The sequence below is a fragment of the Ambystoma mexicanum genome, chromosome 6p (assembly GCF_040938575.1).
Source record: "Ambystoma mexicanum isolate Mex_15411 chromosome 6p, UKY_AmexF1_1, whole genome shotgun sequence".
Classification (NCBI taxonomy): domain Eukaryota; kingdom Metazoa; phylum Chordata; class Amphibia; order Caudata; family Ambystomatidae; genus Ambystoma; species Ambystoma mexicanum.
This window is the reverse complement of record NC_090935.1, coordinates 382,545,077-382,568,379: the sequence shown is the minus strand read 5'-3', so window position 1 is coordinate 382,568,379 and position 23,303 is coordinate 382,545,077. Positions and strand designations below refer to the sequence as shown.

The following is a 23,303-nucleotide window of genomic DNA, read 5'->3' as shown; positions in this document are numbered from 1 at the left end:
AGGCTCTCTGTCAGCACAATGATAGGCTCCAGCAACAGGTAGCGATGCAGGAGAGACTGATAGAGTCTAGTAAGGCCTTAACTGAGGAACTGAAAGCGCAGGCTCTTGCATTGCAACAGGGAGCAGGGGCTGATAGAGACGAGGTTCGCTGGGAAAGGGAAACGCCTGAGCATAACCTCAGGAGCCCTAGTACCAGAGGCCTTCATCTCTCCCAGTCCCTGGACTCTGCCACCCCCATGTCCCCTCGCGCACATGAGCCCAGGGCCACGGGGATGGCAGATTACTATCCAGCTAGAAGTATGGGACTCATAGGCCAGTACCTCCCAGGAATGGATGGGCGGGCATCCGGGTATGGGCAACCAAGCACAGTGCAATTTAGTGGGGAACCCCAGGAGAGTAGGCCCATTAAGGGCATCCTGAAAACCTCTGCCCAGTTAGGTCAGTGGGGGGGGTACCCATCAAATCCTGGCAACAGGGAGGGGTCTGAAGACTACTCTGAGCATTACAGGACACAGGTGACCAGGTCCCCACATTCTGCCAGCCATTGCCAGGCTTGCAGAATCCGGGAAAACCTGGAAGATCATACGGGCACCTCTGGGAGCAGTGCTTCTGAGTCAGAGGATGAATGGACCAGGGTTACCCGAACCAAAAAGGCCAATAAGGCAAAAAGGGCCTTGCTTAAGGACCCATTGAAACAAATAAAGGCAATCAGGAGTGTCATCACTCCTTATCATAAGAACGCCAAGTATTCTGTTTGGGAACACTAGGAGCTCTATGAGCAAATGATGGAGACTTTCCATTTGAAGGACAGCAGTAGCTGCATCCAGTACGTCAAATAGACATTCTCCCCAGAATACTGCAGTTTCTTTGCGGGGGTGGAGGACCAAAATCATTTAAGATGGTCCACCTATAAGGCGGCCATCTTGAAACATTTTTCTGTCCACAGAAATCCTCAAGAGGCTCGCAAGGCAGCCTACAATTTGCAATGTGGGGAGGATCAGGCCCCACAAGAGTTTGTGCAAGAATTAAATTGTGCTTTTGCGCAGACCACCAGAAGGGTGCGCACGGATAGCAGAGAATTTATCAATACGTTTTTCCATGCCTTACCCAGCTCGTCAGAGATTTTCATGAGAAAAGGTCTTTAGACTGGGTCATTGAACAGGCTACCCGGATCTATGAGGTGCAGAAGCCCATCGAAAATAAAAATAATGCGCAGAAAAACCCCAAAACCAACAGCACCCCTGCTGCTGCCAAGGTGGCAGAGGTAAAGGTTGCCCCCGTTTTAGATTTGGAGATGGGGGGGCCTAAAAACCTCCCTGCACCAAATAATTCACAGCCCAGAAGGCCCTCGGGCCAGTCACAGACAGGGAGTCGAGCAGGTAGTCCCACAAATGGGGTCCCCTGCTCCCCTGACTATGTAAGTCCCCGCTACAAGGGAAACCGACCCATCCTGAGTTATGTGTGGACTCCTCCAGCCCAAGGGGGGGATCCAGCCAAGCGCCTAACCCGGGGAACTTCCCTCCTAACTTCCCCCAGGAGGGCAGAAATTCACCAATCTCAGCCTGAGCGGGTTTCACAACTTGAGCGCCAGGTCCAAAATATGGCACGGGATCTGGGTCACATACTGAGGGCTCAACAGAACCCTCAGATGAGCATGCCACCGCAGAATGCCCCAAACTCTGGACCTGGTGCTCCAGAACAATGATGGGGCAGCACCCCGATAACCCACCGGTTCCCAGGGAGGAGGCACAAGGGGAAGGGGTGTGTCAAGCCTTGGAGGAAGCTTCCTTCCCAACTTGTAAACAGCCCCTGGAAAACCAGGAACCGGAAACAAAATCTCCTACCCCTGAAAGTCTGCCACCCAAGTAGCAGAGAGGAGGTAGGAGAAACAAAGTACCCAAACAGGCCGAGTTTGTGGAGGAGGTACAGATCTTCCAATTTGAGGGAGAGGGATCCTCAGACGATCCTGCGGAAAGGATCTTCTCCTTTAGAGATGGGGGAACTCCTCCCAAGGAAAAATGGGTCCCAAGGGACGCCAATTCAGACTGGGGAGATGTGGAGACTGAGCTACCGCCGCCCATCATCTCATCCCAGAACCTACAATACCGAAATCCCCTGGTTCAAACCCATCCTGGTGACTTCCTCCCAAAAGGGGGGGGTGGCCCAGAACCGGAACCAGGGGAACCCACAATGGCTCTGATCTCCAGTTGCCAACTTTTTCTTTCAGATTCCCAAGACTCTCCACAGAATTCTGCTCAAATCTCTTCTCTCGCCATGTCCAAAACCAGAAAGTTAGCCCACCAGTTGTCCAAAAATGTGCATTATCTGTGCCCCCTTGAGGAGAAGGAGGGAAGATATTATGCCCCGGTACAAGTACAGGGGCAGGGTACAATTTTGGCACTGGTGGACGCTGGATCCCAAGCTACCCTTCTGTCCAAAAGGGCCTTTGATGAACTAAATGCAGGAAGGGGGGAGAATTACCTTTTTCCTCTCACCTTTCTTCCTGGACAACTGCAGAACTTTGACGGGAAGGAAATTCCTGTCGAGGGGACTGCAGATTTGGACATCAAAATTGGGCGACACAAGGTGAAACACCCGGTCATAGTAGTGACTCCAGAGGGCACCCCTTGTTTACCAGGGAATGACCTCCTGAGAAGGTTGTCACCCCTAATAGATTGTGTAAACAAGGTCCTCTGGACCTAGACTAGTCGACCAATAAAATTAAAACAGAGTGTCAACCATGTTAGTTTAAATGGCACCTGCCACATGGTTGAACAAAAAGCTGGCCAAGTAGAATTTCACTTCCAGAACAACCAAATTCCAGACGTGACAGTAATAGCAGTAGGACAACAGACTGGTGATGGGGGGTCCTCTCTATTTCTGAAAATCAACCTTCCTTCCAGTTTAAGGTGGTATTCCACACTGGAAGGAAACACCCTGAAATTCACAATCAGAAACTCCCACTCCTATAGTCCAGAAAGATGTGAAATCAGCTCAGAGCCTGGCTGATATTCAGCAAATTGGAGAGCAGTTGTTCATCCCTTTTCAGTTAAATGATGGGAAGGACTCTGTTCTCACTCGAGTGTGTGTGAACAACGGTAAGAGCTTCATCAGCAAAGCCATGTTCCGCCAACTCCCAAAAGATCCAGCCATTCCCACATTTAAACTGATAGACAAATGGGAAATGGACCTGGAAGCACCTAATTCCAAACATCTCCTGCCAAGCAGGTCTATGCTCAAAATCTCCATTGGCAACAAGAGCATAGTCCATAATTGTTGGGTCGTGCGAGACGTCACTGCCGCCTTTTACTTAGGCAGTGACATTCTCAATCGCTTTGCCATTAGTTTGGACCTAATAAACTTCAAAGCTTGGTCCCGATTAGCGTAAAATCCCATGGGCTTTGATGATTCAGAAAAAGCATTTAGGTCAGCTCAATTGCTATCTTATGCAGTTGAAATTCAGATTAAAGAGGAAGTCACCATCCCAGAAAGGACCCGACAATTCTCCCTGGAAGTGAAAGTTAAAAGAGGACAAAAATTGAAAAACCCTGATGCTTATATTCATCTAAATGCTTCTCTCCAACAGCAAGAGTTAGGGGTAAACCCAACACCATTAGTCAACATGGAACATAACACCATTCCAATAGAGGTGGATAACAGCGACTTAAAGAGTATTACTCTAGCCGCAGGCACCATTATTGGAATGGCGGTTGATGACCGACATTTTTCCATTGATTTAGGAAATGAACTGTTAGGACTGATCCCCAAGGACTGTTTTGACAGTGACAGTGAGGACAATACAACACCAGACAGGATTTTTACCCGGCATGGGGGGAACTTCCTGGTGTACACTTCTTGCCCTTATGGTAAGGAAGACGTGACTTGTGACTTCAGAAGGGACGAGGTGATTTTCCACATCCATGAGGGCTGCCTTTCCCACCTGAAGCCTCCAGTCCAAATCAACACTCTGACCAGGGACTTCTCCACCCAGCTGGAGGAGGCCGCTGAGATAGCAAAACCAGACGTCTTTCCTGGCTTTAGGCAGATGGTGGAAGAGAGAGTCAACCTAGCTGATGCCTGTGTGACTCTGGAACAGAAGCAAAACTTGAAACAAGTTTTCTTGGATTTCCAAGATCTCTTTGCGGTAGACTCATATGACTGTGGTCGCACCGACATCCACACCACAACAATTCCCATGGACCCTGGAATGACTCCAGTGTTTGTGAAGCAATATCGTTTGCCTCTCGCATCCATGGAGTCCCTTACTGAAATAATTAAGAACCCGTGGGATAATCCGTCCAGTACACAGCACCTTCAATAATCCGGTGCTGGGAATATTGAAGCCAAACGGCCAGTGGAGACTCTGCGCCGACCTTAGGGAGCTCAACAAACGGGTCCATACTTCCCGATGGCCTCTGCCCTACATTGACCAAGGGCTGGCCCAGATTCAAGGTTCACAAGTATTCACTGCAATAGACCTGACCAATGGATACTGGACTGTGCCTGTCAGTAGGGAGGACCAATAGAAACTGGCTTTTACCTTTGGGAGCCAGCAGTACAGCTGGACCCGGACTCCCTTCGGATACCTCAACTCCGGCAATGAATTCAACATTTTCCTACATAAGGCCATGCCCGACCTGGGTGCGAGGGGTAACCTGGCTTATTTAGATGATGTCCTCATCAAAAGTTCATCTGTGGAAGAACACATTGCGGAGATCCGTTATGTTCTGACGCAGTTGAGGGCTGCCGGAGCAAAACTTTCCTTTTAGAAAGCACAGTGGTGTAGAACCCGTGTTAATTTCTTGGGGCATGAGATTACTCCTCAGGGTCTCTGTCCCCAAGAAAAGAAAGTGGAAGCACTTCAGAAGCTGAAAGACCCCACAACTCTGCGGGAACTAAGGAGCCTCCTTGGCCTGACTAATTACAGCAGAAAGTTCATTGAAGGCTACGCATAGATCACTAGAGCCCTGATTCATCTCTTGAAGGGGGGGGTCAAGTGGGAATGGGGTCCAGAACAATCCGAGGCAGTAAGACAACTCAAAAGAAGCCTCTCACAAGCGCCTTGCCTAGCTTACCCTGTCAGAAACAAGGAGTTCTTCCTGGAGACAGGGTTCTCTAATACATGCTTGACGGCAGTATTATACCAAAAGCATGACAAGGTCAATAAAGTAATCTCCTATGCGAGCAAAACTTTATACTCTGTGGAGGAAAAATTCAACGATTGTGAGAAGGCACTCCTGGCAACGGTGTGGGCATTGAAGAATTACTGCCCGTTCATCGAGGGGGAACACATCATAGTGCAGACTCCACACCAGCCTCTGCAATATCTCCAAAGTGACAGGATCCGGGCCGGAAATGTGAGTAATTCCCGAATTACTTCCTGGATTCTGTCAATGCAAGGCTTTCCTGTAGAGGTCAGATATGGCCAAAACAAGAAGAGTCCCCTCGCGCAAGGTCTGGCTGACTTGCATGATTGTGCCAGAGAAAACTGTCTCGAGGACGAAAGTCTAAAAATCAAGGACAACATGGAGGCATACCTTAATTCCCCACACAAAGTCTTTGAAGAAGCCAAGTGTGAGGGAATGCCCACTGTCTATGTGGATGGATGCTCTTACCATGTTGACGACAACGGGGAGAAAGAACTGGTGGCCGGCGTAGGGAATGCATGGGTGAATGAGTCACCAGAACCCTCCGCTGGATACAACATTGGTCCCCGAAGTAGTCAGGTGGCAGAGTTGATGGCTGTGCATCAGGCCATCCTCACTGCTGTCCAACATCAACTCCACGAACTGGTCCTAATCACTGATTCGGATTATGTACGGAACGGGTTCGTGGAGCACCTGGTTAATTGGAAAACCAGAGGCATGTTATGTGCTAATAACAAACCCCTGAAACATGGGAAGTTAATCCAAAACATTGATGATCTGGTCACCTCGAATGGGATGACCATCTACTGGAAGAAGATCAAGGGTCATTCCAAAGTAGAGGGACCAGACAAAACTGGAAATGACTTAGCTGATCAGCTGGCCAAAAGCGGGGCCATCCAAGGGGATCTAATCGAAATAGAGTCCCTGTTGGGGGAAATCCAGGTCACTGCTATCACTAGGTCCCAGACAAATGCTCACAATGATCTTTCAACTGCCCAATGGAGTAAGGAGACCCCTGATGCTGATTTAATTATAGCTCAGAAGGGGGATCCAATTATTGGTAAGTTTTACCAACACCTTCAGGACCCTGAGAACTTTCCCCTGACGGATACCGATTACATTGGGAAAGAGGACCTAAGAGTGTTGATGAAATGTCCAAATATGTTCCGAATCCAAGACGGTTTGCTGGTAAGGAAATCCAAAGCTGGCGACAATCAGTGGGTGGTTCCTACCTCATTCCAAAGCCTGATGTTAAGTCACGCCCATGATGCGGCCACCGCCGGTCATAGGGGGTTTCACACAACACTGGAAATCTTAAGAGAGGCTGCATACTGGCCACACATGGGGCAGGACCTCGACCAATACTTGAAGGGGTGTCTTGTGTGTGCACAATTTCAGCCATCATCCCTCACGCACCGTGCACCTCTCCAAAAGAGGGAGATGACACTGCCATGGTCAGATTTGCAAATCGACTTTGTAGGCCCTGTAATTCGCTCGTCTAGAGGAAACAAGTACATGTTGACCGTTACATGCTTGTTTACCAAGTGGGTAGAATGTCTCCCAGCCCCAAACTGCAAGGCAGAAACAGCAGCTGCCCTGATGATTAATGTAACGCTCACCTGATTCTCACAGAGGCGCCGGTCTTGACTGGGCGACTACCGTATCTTCAAAGGTGATGTGTAGCACCCGGTTGGCTCTTTGGGCTGGACCTCTGTGCACTGTATGCCTGACGTGTAGAGTAAGATGTCTGCAGATAGAAAATATGGGGTTAATGAACTGGGGTTATTGGGGTGTCCCTATCTCTTTCCTCTTCTCCTCTCCTGTAGACCCCCAAAGGTTAACGCTCTCACCTTAGGTAAGTGAATGCCGAGCTCTCCATCTGCCTCGGGGCAGGGTGCTGTAACCAGTTTCTTCACTGGATAGGTAGCGCAGGCCTCTTGACTTCAGAGGACTGCTGTCCGTCGTTTACTGCACGAACGGTAAGTTTCGAGTCATTCAAATGTCTTTAAAGTCTTTAGTAATGATGTCTCTTGTTTTGCAGGGTTCCGGCGATGGCGGGCTGAAGTGAGTTGAAGATGGAGCCCGTGTGATGAATAGAAGCGCCTGGAAGCACGTAAGTAAGCGCTTGTTGCCTGCTTCACTATGCGCTCTAACTGTCTTTTTATTTTGCAGGTACGAGTTTGGAGCGGCTGCAGGGTGCCGGAATACCCACTGGATTAGATGTGGAAAGGAGTAATGGCACGTGAGTATTAAAGTTCCCCAATGTCTTTAAACGCACCTTGTTTTGTCTTTCAGATGCGGGATGCAGCGCTGAAGGCCTCCGGAGCGTACGAAGAGTTGGTAAACTTTTGTCTTTCAGATGCCGGAATGCAGTGTGAAGACCTCCGGAGCGCACGAAGAGTAGGTAAGCCTTTGCCTTTCAGATGCCGGAATGCTAACCTGTTCTTTCTTGTCTTTATAGGTGTTGCTGAAGACTGGATTCAGGATGGTAAGCCTTTGCCTTTCAGATGCCGGAATGCTAACCTGTTCTTTCTTGTCTTTATAGGTGTTGCTGAAGACTGGATTCAGGATGGTAAGCCTTTTTCCTTAGGCCCAGGACCGGATGCAGAAGACACGATGAGCGTTCTGCTGCAGAGGTTGCAGAATAACGCAAAGCAAGATTCATCCACCGGGTGTGGTTTAAATAGCCTCCTGTAGTGCTTAGGTGTCTCCTTCCACAGCCACGCCTAAGTAAGAAAAGAGTTCCTGGTAAGAAAAGAGTTCCTGCCTTCCAGAAGAGTTCCAGTGTTCTGAATCTAGGGAGTGGCTCCAGCCCCACCCAACAGGAAAAGTAGTTCCAAACAGAAGAGGATCAGAGGCTCAACTGGCAGGCAATTAAGCAGCATGGTCTGCTGAAGGTAAGTCCACCCAAGCATTATGAGCCCGGCGCTTCCAGCGCTGGGGCTGGGCATATTTATGAGCCTGGTGCCACTGGCGCCAGGACTGGGTCCAAAAGGTCCCAATTGGGACTGGTTGGCACTCGGAACCTGGGTTATGGATCTGCTTCCAAGGGAGTTGGGAAAACCCTGACCTTTTGGAAGCAGAGATCATGACAGTACCCCCCCTCAAGGCCCCTCCCAAACCGGGCTTCTCCGGGGGTTTTGGCTTGTCAGGAAATGTTCGGTGAAATCTTTTGATTAGGCGAGGAGCGTGGACATATTCAGCAGGTTCCCAGGATCTCTCTTGGGGGCCGTAGCCTTTCCAGTCAATTAGGTAGAATAGTTTAGATTTGGAGATCTTGGAGTCCAGAATGCTTTTGACTTCAAACTCGAGTTCTCCATCCACTAGGATAGGTTTTGGAGATTTGGTTAGTCGGGTTTGAGGTTGCACGGGTTTTAATAGAGAGACGTGGAAGACCGGATGTATCTTCATGTGCGGGGGCAAGTCCAACTTGACCGCTACTGGGTTTACTATGGTAGTGATGGAATAGGGACCAAGGTATCTTGGGTTGAATGTGCGTGGCCCTTTTAGAGATAGATATTTGGTGGATAACCAGACTTGATCCCCTACTTGATAGTGAGGGGCTTCCTTCCGATGTTGATCTGCTCCTTTCTTGTATTGTTCTTTAGCCCTTTGAAGGTGAGAAACAGCTTCCTTAAAGGCTTGGGTGATTGTAGAATGCAGGTAGTCTACTGCTGGTGTTTCAAGATCTTGGAGGGGATCCAACTCCGAGGTGCGAGGGTGACTGCCGTACAAAAGAAAGAACGGGGTTTTCCCAGTTCCCGAATGGACAGAGTTATTGTAGGCATACTCGGCTATCCAAAGGATATCTTTCCAAGTTTTTTCAGTTTGTTGCAGCATGCACCGTAAATACTGTTCCAGAGTTTGATTGGTCCTCTCGGTTTGTCCGTCGGTCTGAGGGTGGTGACTGGTCGATAGTCTCACATCAATTTGAGCCGACCGACAGCAACTTCGCCAAAAATGAGAAATAAATTGACTACCTCGATCCGAAATTAGAACCGAAGGAAAACCGTGCAGTCGGACGATGTTTTTGAGAAATTCTCGGGCCAGAGTTGCTGCTGTTGGCAAGCCTTTGAGCGGAATGAAATGCGCCATCTTGGAGAATAAGTCCACGATTACTAGAATCGTATTGTATCCGGAGCATGGAGGTAGATCGGTGATGAAGTCCATAGAAAGTGTATGCCAAGGGCGAGGTGGGATGTCAATAGGGCGTAAGAGGCCTGCTGGTCTTTCCTTTTGACTCTTGTTTTGGGCGCATACTCCACAGGACATTATAAAGTCTCTGATATCTTTTTTCCAAGACGGCCACCAGAAGTAGCGCTTGATCTTTTCTGAGGTCTTGGCTATACCGGGATGACCTTCCATTAAAGAGTCGTGATAACAAGAGATTACTTTTTTCTGTAAATCTGTGCTGGGTAGGTATAATCGTTCTTGGAAATACAATAAGTTGTCCTTTACTGCAAAGTCCTTTCCCTGCAGATGCCAATTCTGTATGTCTGCTGGAGTTACAAGTTGCCTGGCTTTATCCTTAACTTCCTCTATGGATTCTGTGGTGATTACACCCAGAATTCTTTGTTCGAGAATGATTGATACAGGTTTAGGGTTGACCAAGTGTTCTTCCACTCCCATCCGAGAAAGGGCATCGGCTTTACCGTTCTTTGTACCAGGTCGATAGGTAATTATGAAGTCAAACTCGGCAAAGAATAATGCCCAACGGAGTTGTCTAGAGGATTGGGCTTTTGCGGTCTTCAAATATTGCAGGTTTCGGTGATCCGTAATCACAGTAACGGTGTGTCGGGCCCCCAGCAGATAATGCCGCCAAGCCTTAAAGGCAGACTTGATAGCCAGAAGTTCCTTGTCAGTAATCGTGTAATTGATTTCAGGAGGCGAGAATTTGCGGGACCAAATGTCACGGGATGCAACTGATTGGTTACCGGGTCCTTTTGTGATAGAACTGCCCCCATGGCAAGGCTTGAAGCATCAGTTTCCACGATGTAGGGGAGTTCGGGGCGAGGGTGTTTTAAGATTGGTGCAGAGATAAATTTAGTCTTCAAATCCTGGAAAGCTTGTTCCGCCTCGGTAGACCATTCAAAACGTTTGTTTTTCTTTAACAAGGCAGTGATGGGCTGGACTATTCGAGAGAATTCGGGGATAAACCTGCGGTAAAAGTTAGCGAAGCCTAACATGCTTTGCACACCTTTTACGGAGGATGGTGATGGCCATTTGAGAACTGCATCGACCTTCTTTGAATCCATACGCACTCCGCCAGGGGATAATATGAATCCCAAGAATTCAACTTCAGTCACGTTGAAAACACATTTTTCCAACTTAGCGAAAAGTTTGTGTTGACGCAATCTTTCGAGGACCATTTTCACGTGTTTCCGATGTTCAGATTCCGATGAAGAATAAACGAGGATGTCGTCAATGTAAACAACAACACATACATCTATGAGCTCTCTGAGGACATCGTTCATAAAATATTGAAAGGCGGCCGGGGCATTGCAAAGTCCGAAGGGCATGACCTGATATTCAAATAGCCCATACTTGGTGCGGAAGGCCGTCTTCCATTCATTGCCCTCTTTTACTCGTACCAAGTGGTAAGCTCCTCTAAGATCCAGCTTTGTATATATGCATGCTTTTCTGACTTGGTCCAGGAGTTCAGGGATCAAAGGTAACGGATATCTATTCTTAACGGTGATCTGGTTCAGGGAGCGATAATCGATACAAGTTCTAAGGTCTCCTTCCTTTTTTGGAACGAAGAACAAAGCTGAAGAAGCAGGGGACTTGGAAGGACGAATAAACCCATTTGCCAGGTATTGATCCAGGTATTGTCGAAGGTGAAGGTTCTCAGGCTCGGTGAGGGCATAAATTCTACTACAAGGAGGAGTAGATCCAGGTATCAGGTCTATCTGGCAGTCATAAGACCTATGAGGAGGTAGAGAGTTAGCCTGATCCTTCCGGAAAACATCTTGGTATTCTAGGTATTCGGGAGGTAACTGGGGAGTCTCTGAAGAAATTGCGGCCAGTGCAACACCAGGTGGAGGGTGACAAGTAGAGACACATTCTGGAAACTGGACCGTTCTTGCTCGCCAATCGATCAGAGGATTGTGTTTCTCTAACCAAGGTATTCCTAGAATAATCTGAAACTGAGGGGCCTTGATCACATCGAACACGATCTTCTCATGGTGTCCATCTTGACTTACTAGCGTCACCTCTTGAGTGGTATGCGTTACTGGCCCGGAGGCTATCTCCGTACCATCCACCGTAGTAATGACGTCCTTTACAGCCTTGGGACAAAGAGTTAGATTCATCCTCAAAACCATTTCATGATCCACATAATTGCCGATGGCACCGCTGTCGACGTAAGCTTCAATTGCATGTAATCGATCTGGATTATCAGGGCTAATGAGGACCATAGGTATCACGAAATGCGAGGTCACGGAACTGGTTTTCACGCTCGGCAAGAGGACCTCTATTCTTGTCGGGCGAGGTCGTTTCCCTGCTCAGAGTTTGTAACTTTGGTAACTGCAGCTCCTACTGCCTTCTTGGCAGGTTTCACCGGACAGTCTCGAAGAAAGTGCCCTGAGTTTCCGCAATATAGGCATAATTGCAACTGTTTCCTCCTTTCCCGCTCCCTTTGTGTTAGAGGACCTTTCAGACCCCCTATTTGCATGGGTTCCCCGGAGTCTACTTTGGAAGGAGTTGGCGGTTTGGAAAATACTCGAGCATCAAACTTGGAACGATCGGCCTTCCTGTTCTGCAGCCTGTGATCTATTTGAACGACCAAGTCTATATAATCCGAACAGTCTTGTGGGGGATTCACTACTTGGGCTAAAACGTCTTTGAGCTCTCCACGTAGACCTCTATAAAACAGCGTAATCCTTTTGTCCTCAGGCCATTGAGTTTCCACTATTAGTCTATTGAAAGATGCAATATAAGCCAAAAGGTCTTGATTACCCTGTCGCAACGAAAGAAGCTCATTGTCCAAGGCCTGCCCCTGTGAATGTCTTGCGAACAGTTTTTCCATACTAAGCTGAAAGGCTTGAAAATCATGGAGAACCGGATCATCTTGATTAACTAGAGGGATCGACCAGTCTGCCGCATTGCCACTAAGGTACGAAAGTACAAAAGTTACTTTTGCTTGATCAGTTGGAAAGGCTGCTGGCCGGCATAAGAAGTGCAACCGGCACTGATTGATAAATACTGCAAACCTCTTTGGGTCACCAGAAAATCGTTCGGGCGGAGCCAGAGGTACATTCCCAGGTAGGTTGATCTGCACTGGATTCATAGAGGATGTTGAAGGAAGATTTGCCCCTGATGCGGGTAACGGGGTCTGTCCGGCTTGTGACTGTAGCACTTGTCTAGCAAGATTGTCTGTTCTCTCCTTGGAAATAATTAGTTCCCTTCTTAGAGCATTCGTTTCCTGACGAGCTGCATGCACTTCTGCCCTTAGTTCCCCAAGTAACCGGGCTAGGGGGTCAGTATCCGAGGTTTCCATAGCGCCTGGGCGAGAGTTTTGCGGTAGGCTTTGCGTTCTGTAACGCTCACCTGATTCTCGCAGAGGCGCCGGTCTTGACTGGGCGACTACCGTATCTTCAAAGGTGATGTGTAGCACCCGGTTGGCTCTTTGGGCTGGACCTCTGTGCACTGTATGCCTGACATGTAGAGTAAGATGTCTGCAGATAGAAAATATGGGGTTAATGAACTGGGGTTATTGGGGTGTCCCTATCTCTTTCCTCTTCTCCTCTCCTGTAGACCCCCAAAGGTTAACGCTCTCACCTTAGGTAAGTGAATGCCGAGCTCTCCATCTGCCTCGGGGCAGGGTGCTGTAACCAGTTTCTTCACTGGATAGGTAGCGCAGGCCTCTTGACTTCAGAGGACTGCTGTCCGTCGTTTACTGCACGAACGGTAAGTTTCGAGTCATTCAAATGTCTTTAAAGTCTTTAGTAATGATGTCTCTTGTTTTGCAGGGTTCCGGCGATGGCGGGCTGAAGTGAGTTGAAGATGGAGCCCGTGTGATGAATAGAAGCGCCTGGAAGCACGTAAGTAAGCGCTTGTTGCCTGCTTCACTATGCGCTCTAACTGTCTTTTTATTTTGCAGGTACGAGTTTGGAGCGGCTGCAGGGTGCCGGAATACCCACTGGATTAGATGTGGAAAGGAGTAATGGCACGTGAGTATTAAAGTTCCCCAATGTCTTTAAACGCACCTTGTTTTGTCTTTCAGATGCGGGATGCAGCGCTGAAGGCCTCCGGAGCGTGCGAAGAGTTGGTAAACTTTTGTCTTTCAGATGCCGGAATGCAGTGTGAAGACCTCCGGAGCGCACGAAGAGTAGGTAAGCCTTTGCCTTTCAGATGCCGGAATGCTAACCTGTTCTTTCTTGTCTTTATAGGTGTTGCTGAAGACTGGATTCAGGATGGTAAGCCTTTGCCTTTCAGATGCCGGAATGCTAACCTGTTCTTTCTTGTCTTTATAGGTGTTGCTGAAGACTGGATTCAGGATGGTAATCCTTTTTCCTTAGGCCCAGGACCGGATGCAGAAGACACGATGAGCGTTCTGCTGCAGAGGTTGCAGAATAACGCAAAGCAAGATTCATCCACCGGGTGTGGTTTAAATAGCCTCCTGTAGTGCTTAGGTGTCTCCTTCCACAGCCACGCCTAAGTAAGAAAAGAGTTCCTGGTAAGAGAAGAGTTCCTGCCTTCCAGAAGAGTTCCAGTGTTCTGAATCTAGGGAGTGGCTCCAGCCCCACCCAACAGGAAACGTAGTTCCAAACAGAAGAGGATCAGAGGCTCAACTGGCAGGCAAGTAAGCAGCATGGTCTGCTGAAGGTAAGTCCACCCAAGCATTATGAGCCCGGCGCTTCCAGCGCTGGGGCTGGGCATATTTATGAGCCTGGTGCCACTGGCGCCAGGACTGGGTCCAAAAGGTCCCAATTGGGACTGGTTGGCACTCGGAACCTGGGTTATGGATCTGCTTCCAAGGGAGTTGGGAAAACCCTGACCTTTTGGAAGCAGAGATCATGACAATTAACCACATCTTTTCCGTTTTGGTCTACCTCAAATGATTGAGTCAGACAGAGGTAGCCACTTCACCAGTGTAGTAATGACAAAGATGTGGGAGATACTGGGGGTTAAAAGGAACCTACACATTTTTTACAGGCCAGCTTCTTCTGGAGCAGTGAAGAGATACAACCGAACCATTGTGAGCATATTAAAAAAGTTTGTGGCAGATTCTGGGCCAAGTTGGGATATCCGATTACCTCTGGTCCTAATGGCCATCAGATCTACCCCTTCATCTGCAACTAAAATGTCACCATTAGAGTTGATGACTGGACGCAAGATGGTGCTTCCCCAGCATTTGCTCTACAGGACTCAAGAGCAGACACTGATAAATGCCTCCACAACTCATGAGTATGTGGAGAATTTAAGGAAACACCTTCAGCATGCTTTTGCCTATGCTCAGCGGAATCTAGAAAGATCAGCTGATAGCATGAAAACCCACTACGACCTGAAGACCACCAGGAAGGAATATACTGTGGGGGACCGGGTCTATCTATACAATTTCCAAAGGAACCAGGCCAAACAGCGAAAATTTTTGCCTACATGGAAGGGACCATTTGAAATTATAGACAAAATCTCCCCTGTGGCCTACAAGATCCGCATCCCCAAAGGCGGTTTGGCAGAGGGGGAAGACAAGTGGGTCCATATAAATCAGCTAAAGTGTTGCCATCCCAGACACACTCTGCAACAACTGGAGGAGTCCTCTGCAATACCAGGGGGGACCGCTCCAGAGTAATTCAATTCCAACCCTAAAATATCCCACATATAGTCTCTAAAATATTATGATTTTGAAAAAAAATGTCTTATAATTGTATCTTGTTTTGGTTAAAATAAGAATGCAAATGTTTTGACTATAAAATGTATATGCCACCCCACCATATCAATGGTGGGGAAGAAATGTCTAGGAATGTGTATTGCCGCTTTGCTTTATCATTCTAGGAGAGATGAAACCTTGGAGACTGACCAAGGAGGACGACCGGGGACCGGGAGCAGAGACCCGAGGGGTCCGGGGTACCGCCCAATCCTCCCATCAGGACCAGCAAGGAGAACTGATTGATCGACCGGAGGGAGGAAAAGATGCTGAACTGTGCCATCTATGGAATTGGAAGAAGAGGAGGCGAACATCCCAGATCTTGCGAGTTCCATCAGTGAAAGGACAGAATGGACATCGCAAGAGGGGGGGCTTGTAGGATGTTTTTACCCATGCATCCAAGCCCTACCATAAAACTGTGCAGTACTGGCATGGAAAACATCATGATGGCCAGAACTCCCCAGAGAGTGCACAGGGAAAACATGAAGAATAGGCTGCCACCCATTTTTGCCTATGTTGTGAGCACAGGAGGGCACTGCCTAAAACCACCATTGGGCTACACACACAGTAGCCTGAAACCATTGGGAATGGCAGTGCTGATTGCCAAAAAGCAACTCAGACTGTGGGGAATTCATTTTCTTAATCCCAAAAATGGTTGCAATACCGGTACTCACCACTATCAGAAAGCCGGCGTTTTAAAACCACCAGACTTTTGTGTAAAACTGAACAAATGAAACAAAACCAGGCCAAGGAAAGACTTGCTAAGAGGTGGATACAATGTAAAACTACATTCTGAAATTACTTGAAGGAAGTAATTATTTAATGTATATGTAAAAATTGTAAGTTTGATTTAAACTGGGAACAAAAAGTGACATTTAGCTGAAACCTGGCTTAATGAAACTGGATTCTGCCTGACAACTACCCCCGACAGGAGTTGAAACCTGCTCAGCCACTCTTCCCAGGCCTAGCGGCATCCTTCTGCCCCTTGCCAAAAGGAATTGACACCTCTCTGATTGAATTAAGGGAGGGGACCTGGGGACTGCAGAAAGTTGAACAAAAGCCTGTCCTTGAATCAGGCAAATGTTATATTGGGGGCGTCGTAAAATAGCTTCCTCTTGGGAGAAACTGGGGGGCGGCTGTGCCTCTGTGAACAAGCTGGCTTGGGGGAAGTGGATAAACCAGTTATTCCACCATGTGATGTGGGAAGCCACACCCCTTTTTGACCAGAGCATAATTTTAAAAAGATAGATAACTCATAGTGCGGACTTGTCAGAATTATATAAGTAATATCATTATTCTTGTGATTTTTCTGTGCACGTTTTAAGAGGTGTTAGGACCCTGTGGTGTATTCTGGGGGGTTGCTAGCGGAAAATAGGGTCTCACTCCAAATGTATGCATGTTAAAAATCTGACACTTTATCATCTGAAACCCATCTCCCTGGTGCACATTTGTGTAAAATCTGAAAAGGTTTAGAGGTCGTTATCTGGATGAAAAGGGGAGAATTCTGTCATCAGTGGACACAACATCGTACAAAGACAGGGATCGGATGGTTTGGTGCTACAGAAAATATGTAAACTGGACCTATAATATTAGGAAAATGGTACACAGATAAATATGTATTTGGGTCAGAAATAGATTTGTGTGCAAATTGACCAGGGGAGGATCCTCTGACCCATAAACAGACCTCATCATGATGAAAATCCATTTCCTTCCCCCAATCATGGGAGAGGGGAGAATTGGGCCAATGACAAGTAGAGAGGGGCAGGCTTAGCTAGGCCCAGGCACACACCCATTTTCAAAACACATAAAAAGAGACTGCTGGGACAGGTAGAGACATTCAATTCCATTTGCTGCGGAGCATGCTGACCGACGACTTCACATCCAGAGATCCAGACTTCAAATCCATCAATCTCCAGAACCTGTAGCAGAAATTAACTCCAGAATTTGTAGCAGAGAGGCCTGAATCCACCAGCTGAATCCTCTTCAGCAGGCCTCAAAACCAACCAAACTATTCAACAGCAAGCTGTTTGAATTTTTGCCAAGAATTTTTGCAAGAACCTGTAGCAGTATCCAGAAAGCAGTGCTGTATCCGGAACCCGAGAGAACCACAAACCAGACCGTTGTGAGAAGATCCGGTGCTGGACAGACCCAGTGAGCAGAGCTGACCGAGATAGCCGGGACTTCAGAACCACCCGCCGGAAGTCCCGTCCAACCTGACCAGACCGTGACGAGGCCTATTTCAAATTGATATTGTGAGTACCTAGCAGAACTGTGCAGAACCAATCTCTTAGTTAAAATAATCTAATCCAAACTATTTTAACCTAAGTAGAACTGCCTCCTAGAAATCATGTCATCTGTCATTTTTAAAGATGCACAACTGTCACCTGTCAATTCTGCAGCTGCAAGCTGTCACCTGTCATTTTGAGTTTTACTTTGAATCCGAAAATCTACCTTTATTAAATCGTCCATATCTCTTGAACCATTTGGGCTAGGAAGAAATTTATCTAGGCTTTCCAACAAACCTAGAACCGACTTCCTACTCCCTATACTTTTCCCGTAATCGCGAGACACGCACTCGTGAAATTTACCGCGATTTGCGATTTGGCCCGATTTCTTCATCTGTAGAAATCAGCAGCTTGTTGCTTCTCTTTGTTAAAATCCGTTTGCAACCTGGTAATAACTCATAGGGCATTGCTAAAGTGAGCCTGAACTAATACCAACAAGCATCTCTCACTCACCCTGAACCTCTAGAGGGAATTAAATGCAATTTTAGCACCTTTTCACTTCCTTGCAAACCACATTAAAGTAATTCGCCTGTGTTTAAAACTCATCCCTGTTTTCTCTAAGCTTGCTGGGGGAACTGGAACTGTGTATTGCATTATAAAGTGTGATTTGTTGGGATTCTTGAAGACTGTGTGCTCTCCTTCCATTTCCTGTATTGCATAGGGGGGGAGTGAATTGTCAAAAGAAAAAGTGATCATATTACCTTTTGCTAAAATCATAACAAGTTATTTCTGTACTGCATTTTATTCCACCTTGCATTTCCTTGAAACCATCAAGCATTTTCAGCTACCTCATCCTCTACGCTACTCCTAAGTAACCAAATCAGTGTACCCCTGTAACATTATCCATTGTTGATCACGGTCGTATTCTGAAGTGTGATATCAGTTATCAATTTATTTATAAAGTGTGATAGATATATATTGTTGAATTGTCCAAATAAACCTTTTAATTTGCAAAACAAACCTACTTCTTGGCTCAGTGGGGTCAGGGGGATTCTAAGAGGGGGGTGTTATACAAGGGTTGTCATCCAGAGTACTGAACTGGATATAAAAATACATCAATACGGGTTTTCCTCAGCATCCCAGACTAGGCATTGATTTAGCTGTAGTGTTGATTGAATATCGCTTACAGCACATACAGACAGACAGAAAACATGGCAGACACTACATGGCTCATTTAAAACAATACTTAAGATAAACTGGACTTCAATTATAAACATCAGTCAATAACAAATCTTGGATTTGTGGTAGTTAACAACTTTGATAATGAATTACAACGGTTAAGGAAAGCTGGGAGGTTACTATGGCCACATCCAAAAACATTACATTCTGGGCTGTTCTTTGAGGGCCATTCCTTGATTTGAACCCTTCCCTACCCCACTCTCTCTACCCCCAGCCACCCACCCTAACTCCCACTGTTTTTACCCCCACCTACCCACCCTACCCCCTCTCTCTCTCTACCCACACCCACCCACCTTACCCCCACTCTCTCTATCCTCACCCACCCAACCTACTCCCACTCGCTCTACCCCACCCACCCCAACTCTCTCTACGTACCTACCTTTGCTCTACCCGCACCCACCCATCAAACCCCCATTCTCGCTACCCCCACCCTACCCCAACTCCCTCTACCCCCAACCACCCAACCCCAACTTCCCCTACCCCCAACAACCCTACCTAACCTCTCTATATATACATAATGTTACCATATACCCCAGTGTAGGGCAGGTGTGAAAAAAGAGAAAAGGATTTTGGACTGATTCTGCCTTCCTCTCTGCCCATCTGTCCTACCACTTTCCCCTCTGACCCCTTCCTACCCCAAGGAGCACTGCAACCTCCTGCATCAGCGGATGCTGTCACTGCGAGCACTGGAACCTGCCCCACATGCTGTTTATGTGGATTTTCTGCTGCACCCTTTCGTCTCCCAGCTGCTTCTGGGTCTATTTCTGGTCACTAGCCATAGAGCACTGTAACCTCGCCTTCACCTGGTTCTGGGGAATTGGGATCTTGCTCCGCTTTGCAAAAGATTGAACCTACTTTGCTGTGTGATGAACAGAAATCCCCCAAAACAACATCTATGTAACCATGCTTACCTCCGCAAAAACAAATCAAACACTCAAAACTAAAAAATAAGTACAAATAGCGAGACACAAAAACACAGCACAGAGCAGGCATCCGCCCACTCGCCATCTATAAACCGCAGATCGTATAGTATTAAATAAAGAGGCCCATTAATGTTCTTTTAGATTATCTATCTGCTTTGTTTGGTGACAGCTTAATCAGGTCGGTTAATATTGTTTACAAAACCCGAAAACATGGATACTGGACACAGTTTTAAATAAACGTTTCCCACGGCATCTGCCTGATCCAAACACAGCAGAAAACAGATGTCACCAGAAAAAGACTTTGGGAGAAGTTCCCTAATTCTGCTGAAAGCAGATTGCACAACACAGGCAGAGAGCAGCACCAACTAGTCAGCTTGAATATCCTATTCACAAAGGGCCCCTCTGTGTGTGGGACAGCTTAGCACTTACGTGTATGGTAGCATGGTCAACACACATATCCAAGTGTCAGGCCTGATGTAAAGGTCCCATCCACTGTAATCGGAACAAAATCCTGCCTACCTGTTATGACGTCATTCAGAACGTTATGTGTGGAAGGTTCGGTATGGGACGGTTGGAGGTGGCTGGAACATTCATAAATGGGAACACGCTGTGAAGATGTATTTTGACATGATGGAATAAAGTTGTACCTGTAGCACACCACGGGCACTCCAGAGTCATTGGGTGCCCGCAACGGCAGCAGGTTCCCATTCCATGGAGTCCCATAGGAATGGGTTTGCTGCAATCACCGGCACCTGTAGTAGGGACCAGAACTACCGGCAGGTCAGGCCTGCTGGTCTCCTAGCGGCAAACTCAGAGTGTGCCAGTCTGATAAAAATGCCCGAGCCAGTATTACTTTCAGTTTTCCCGGCATTTTACCGGCCCAGCACTCTCGTAATGAGCCCCATTGTGTGCCTCCATCCGATCTCAACACTACCTTCAGCATTCCGGTGTGCGTGGCACGCGACAAGTCAGACCAGGTGCAAGGGTAGGTAGGGTGCCACAGTCGGGGAGCCATACTTCTTGAGTCCATTCACTTATGCATTCTCAACTGGACTGTGCCAATGCTTTGCATATTGAGTTACCCGATCAGCAGTTTCATGACCTCAGAAATGGCAGAAGGCCATGATTGGCTTAGTCCTTGCATATGAACCAATCTCACCCTACCCACAGCCTTTGCCTTCTCTGTTTGCTGTTCAAGTGTTCACCAGGTCTTGCTCCCAATTATTTGAAGGCAAAGAAACTCTACTATACACCGGGGCAACCATTGCCATTGAAGAATCGGTCACTTTTAGAGATATGAAAATCGAGGTTTAAATTTAGTGACGACCGCAGATTTCCCTGTGGCTGGCCATGTTTGTGGACGGGATTACCTACACTCGGGCTCAAAATGGAGCATTATCTTTGAAAGGCGTCCGAAGCATTTCTGACCGGTTAATCGGCCCGGGTTTTTCTGGGGGGATTCCTTTGTGCTTTGTTGTCCATTGCTCCTTGCTGCAGTTTAGTCTTCCTGGGGGCACTTAGGGCCCGATTCATGGAATATTTGCCCGTTTCAAAGTGAATTCGCACTGCTGAAAAGTGACTTTGCACTGCCAACACAAACCCTAATTCGTGGAACCGTGCAAAGTGTATTTTTGCAGCGCAAAGTATGGGCAAAGTCAGCGCATAGTCATTTTTGCAGTTCAAAATGACTTCACCTGGACAAAAATACACTTTGCACAGTTCCATGAATCGGGGTTTGTGTCGGCAGTGCAAAGTCACTTTTCAGCAGTGCAAATTCACTTTGAACCGGGCAAATATTCCATGAATCGGGCGGGCCCTGACTGCGTGAATCAGGGATGCGCTCTGGATGCTTTGGGCACTCTACCCAAGCACACCCCAAACGCTCATTACTAGGAGCAAATTGCAGGTGCAAAGCCATTTATCTATGCATTGGTTCACTTTTGTGAATTCAATTTCTCTTAGCAAAGAATGGGCCCGATTCATGCAACTTTTAGCATGGTGCAACGTGACTTTGCACTGCCAACAAACACACTGATACACAGAGCGGTGCAAAGTGTATTTTTGACGTGCAAAGTACTTTGCTCTGGGGCAGTGGTGGTGCAAAGTCACTTTACGTTGCAAAAATACACTTTCCACTTTGAATCAAGGTGTTTGTTGGGGACCTTGCACGGCTCTAAACGTTGCATGGATCATGTCCAATATGTTAGTTTTTCCAGTTGTGGCCAATAATGTGTGTACGTGGTGTCATTTCGCCGGTGCTTTTGCCTATTTATGTTCTTTTTCCTCTCTCTTGGGCCCTCACAGGCAAACCTCCCTGTAAAGACTGAATGCGTTGAGTGGTGGGGGCCCTGGCCTGAGCATCGCCCACCTTCACAAGGACCCTGGTACGATTCTCTCTTGCGTGCAAGGTCTCTATTTCAGTGCTTTGAGCAGGACCAAGCTCACCCACCAGTTTGCCCCAGTCCATTAGCCAACAATTTTGCATCCATTATTAAAAAACAATAATGGCTATTTTATTGAGTGCTTGACACATATCTTGTGCGGCTGAGGAAACACTTAGCGCCGTTAATGTTTCCTTAACGTCTTCTCAGCTAAAATGATAGTCTGAATTGAAGCCTTTTTTGTAGTTCATAAATATTTTCCACATTATTGCGGTACTAATCACCAGCAATATCACACAAAGTGCCGCAAGTGAATGGTAAACATCAATAATATTAAAAGAACTGGGAAGGAGGACACGCGCAGTCCACCAGTGGAGTGGTGTTCTATATCCACAGGCCCTCCTTTTGGTTGTTGTGGTATTCCTATTCAGAATACCGCATGCACTGATTATCCTTGCCACGTGCGGTTGCATGAGAGATGCGCCAAGATGGTGTATTTACCACATGTAGCATGGTACTATCATGCTAAACATGCAGTATTTTTAAAAATACTCCAGTATTTCCAAAATACCTCATGTCATGTTGATCTTACATTTTAAAAATGCATTTCCATTCCTGTTTCCTATGGGTCAGCAGCCGTGGTGAATGGAGAACGAGCCACAGACGGGCCGGTCATGGCTTCCCACATCTGCTGAATTTCAAAGGTTTTGTTGTGATAAATCTGGTCAACTTAACTAACGTTTTTCCCATGAATATATATTAAAAAACTTGGTTTTGAGAGATTTAAGGTGATCAGATTTAAATCAACAACCCCTTGAAATTCTGCACTCCCATTGCGAGCAAGTCCACCATAACTATGCGCCACCTGTTGTGCAACTCCACCATAACTATGCGCCACCTTTTGTGCAAGTCCACCATAACTATGCGCCACCTGCTGTGCAAGTCCACCATAACTATGCGCCCCCTGTTGTGCAACTCCACCATAACTATGCGCCACCTCTTGTGCAAGTCCACCATAACTATGTGCCACCTGCTGTGCGGTATATGACCACAATGATGACATCACAGATTACATTTGATCACCCTAACTGTCTCCTTAGTAAAGTTTCTTCAGTGAATTTCAAGGATTTTGTTATAATATAGTTTCTTCAGGTCCCACTGTCCATGTTCCACCAATAGTTTTCTCTGGGGCCCGCTAGTTGTAGCCTTCAGCCATGGCCAGTGACTATGATCGACTTTACATATTGTGAACACTGTACATGTTGCATGGATAGCTTTACATTTTGGAGCCCACTATATATAGCCTTCAGACATGGTCAGTGGCCTCAGGTTACTGCCATGGCCACTATACATGTTGCACCAATAGGTTTCTTTTGGGCCCACTAGCCATAACCTTCGGCCATGGCCACTGTACATGTTGTACCAATAGTTTTCTTTAGGGTCCACTAGTCATGGCCTTTGGCTATGTCCAGTGTGCATGGTCTTTGGCCGTGCCTCTGCACATGTTGCAGATGGTCGTG

General features: G+C 47.2%; 1 long non-coding RNA gene across 1 annotated transcript in view; it reads right to left on the bottom strand.

Annotated features, from left to right (window-relative positions):
- Positions 1-19,919, bottom strand: part of LOC138510921 (uncharacterized) — a 60,587-nt gene extending 40,668 nt beyond the window's left edge. Inside the window, exon 1 of the long non-coding RNA XR_011280467.1 lies at positions 19,832-19,919. This is a non-coding gene — a long non-coding RNA (uncharacterized lncRNA). The remainder of the gene's footprint in view (positions 1-19,831) is intronic.
- Positions 19,920-23,303: the final 3,384 nt, after the last annotated feature.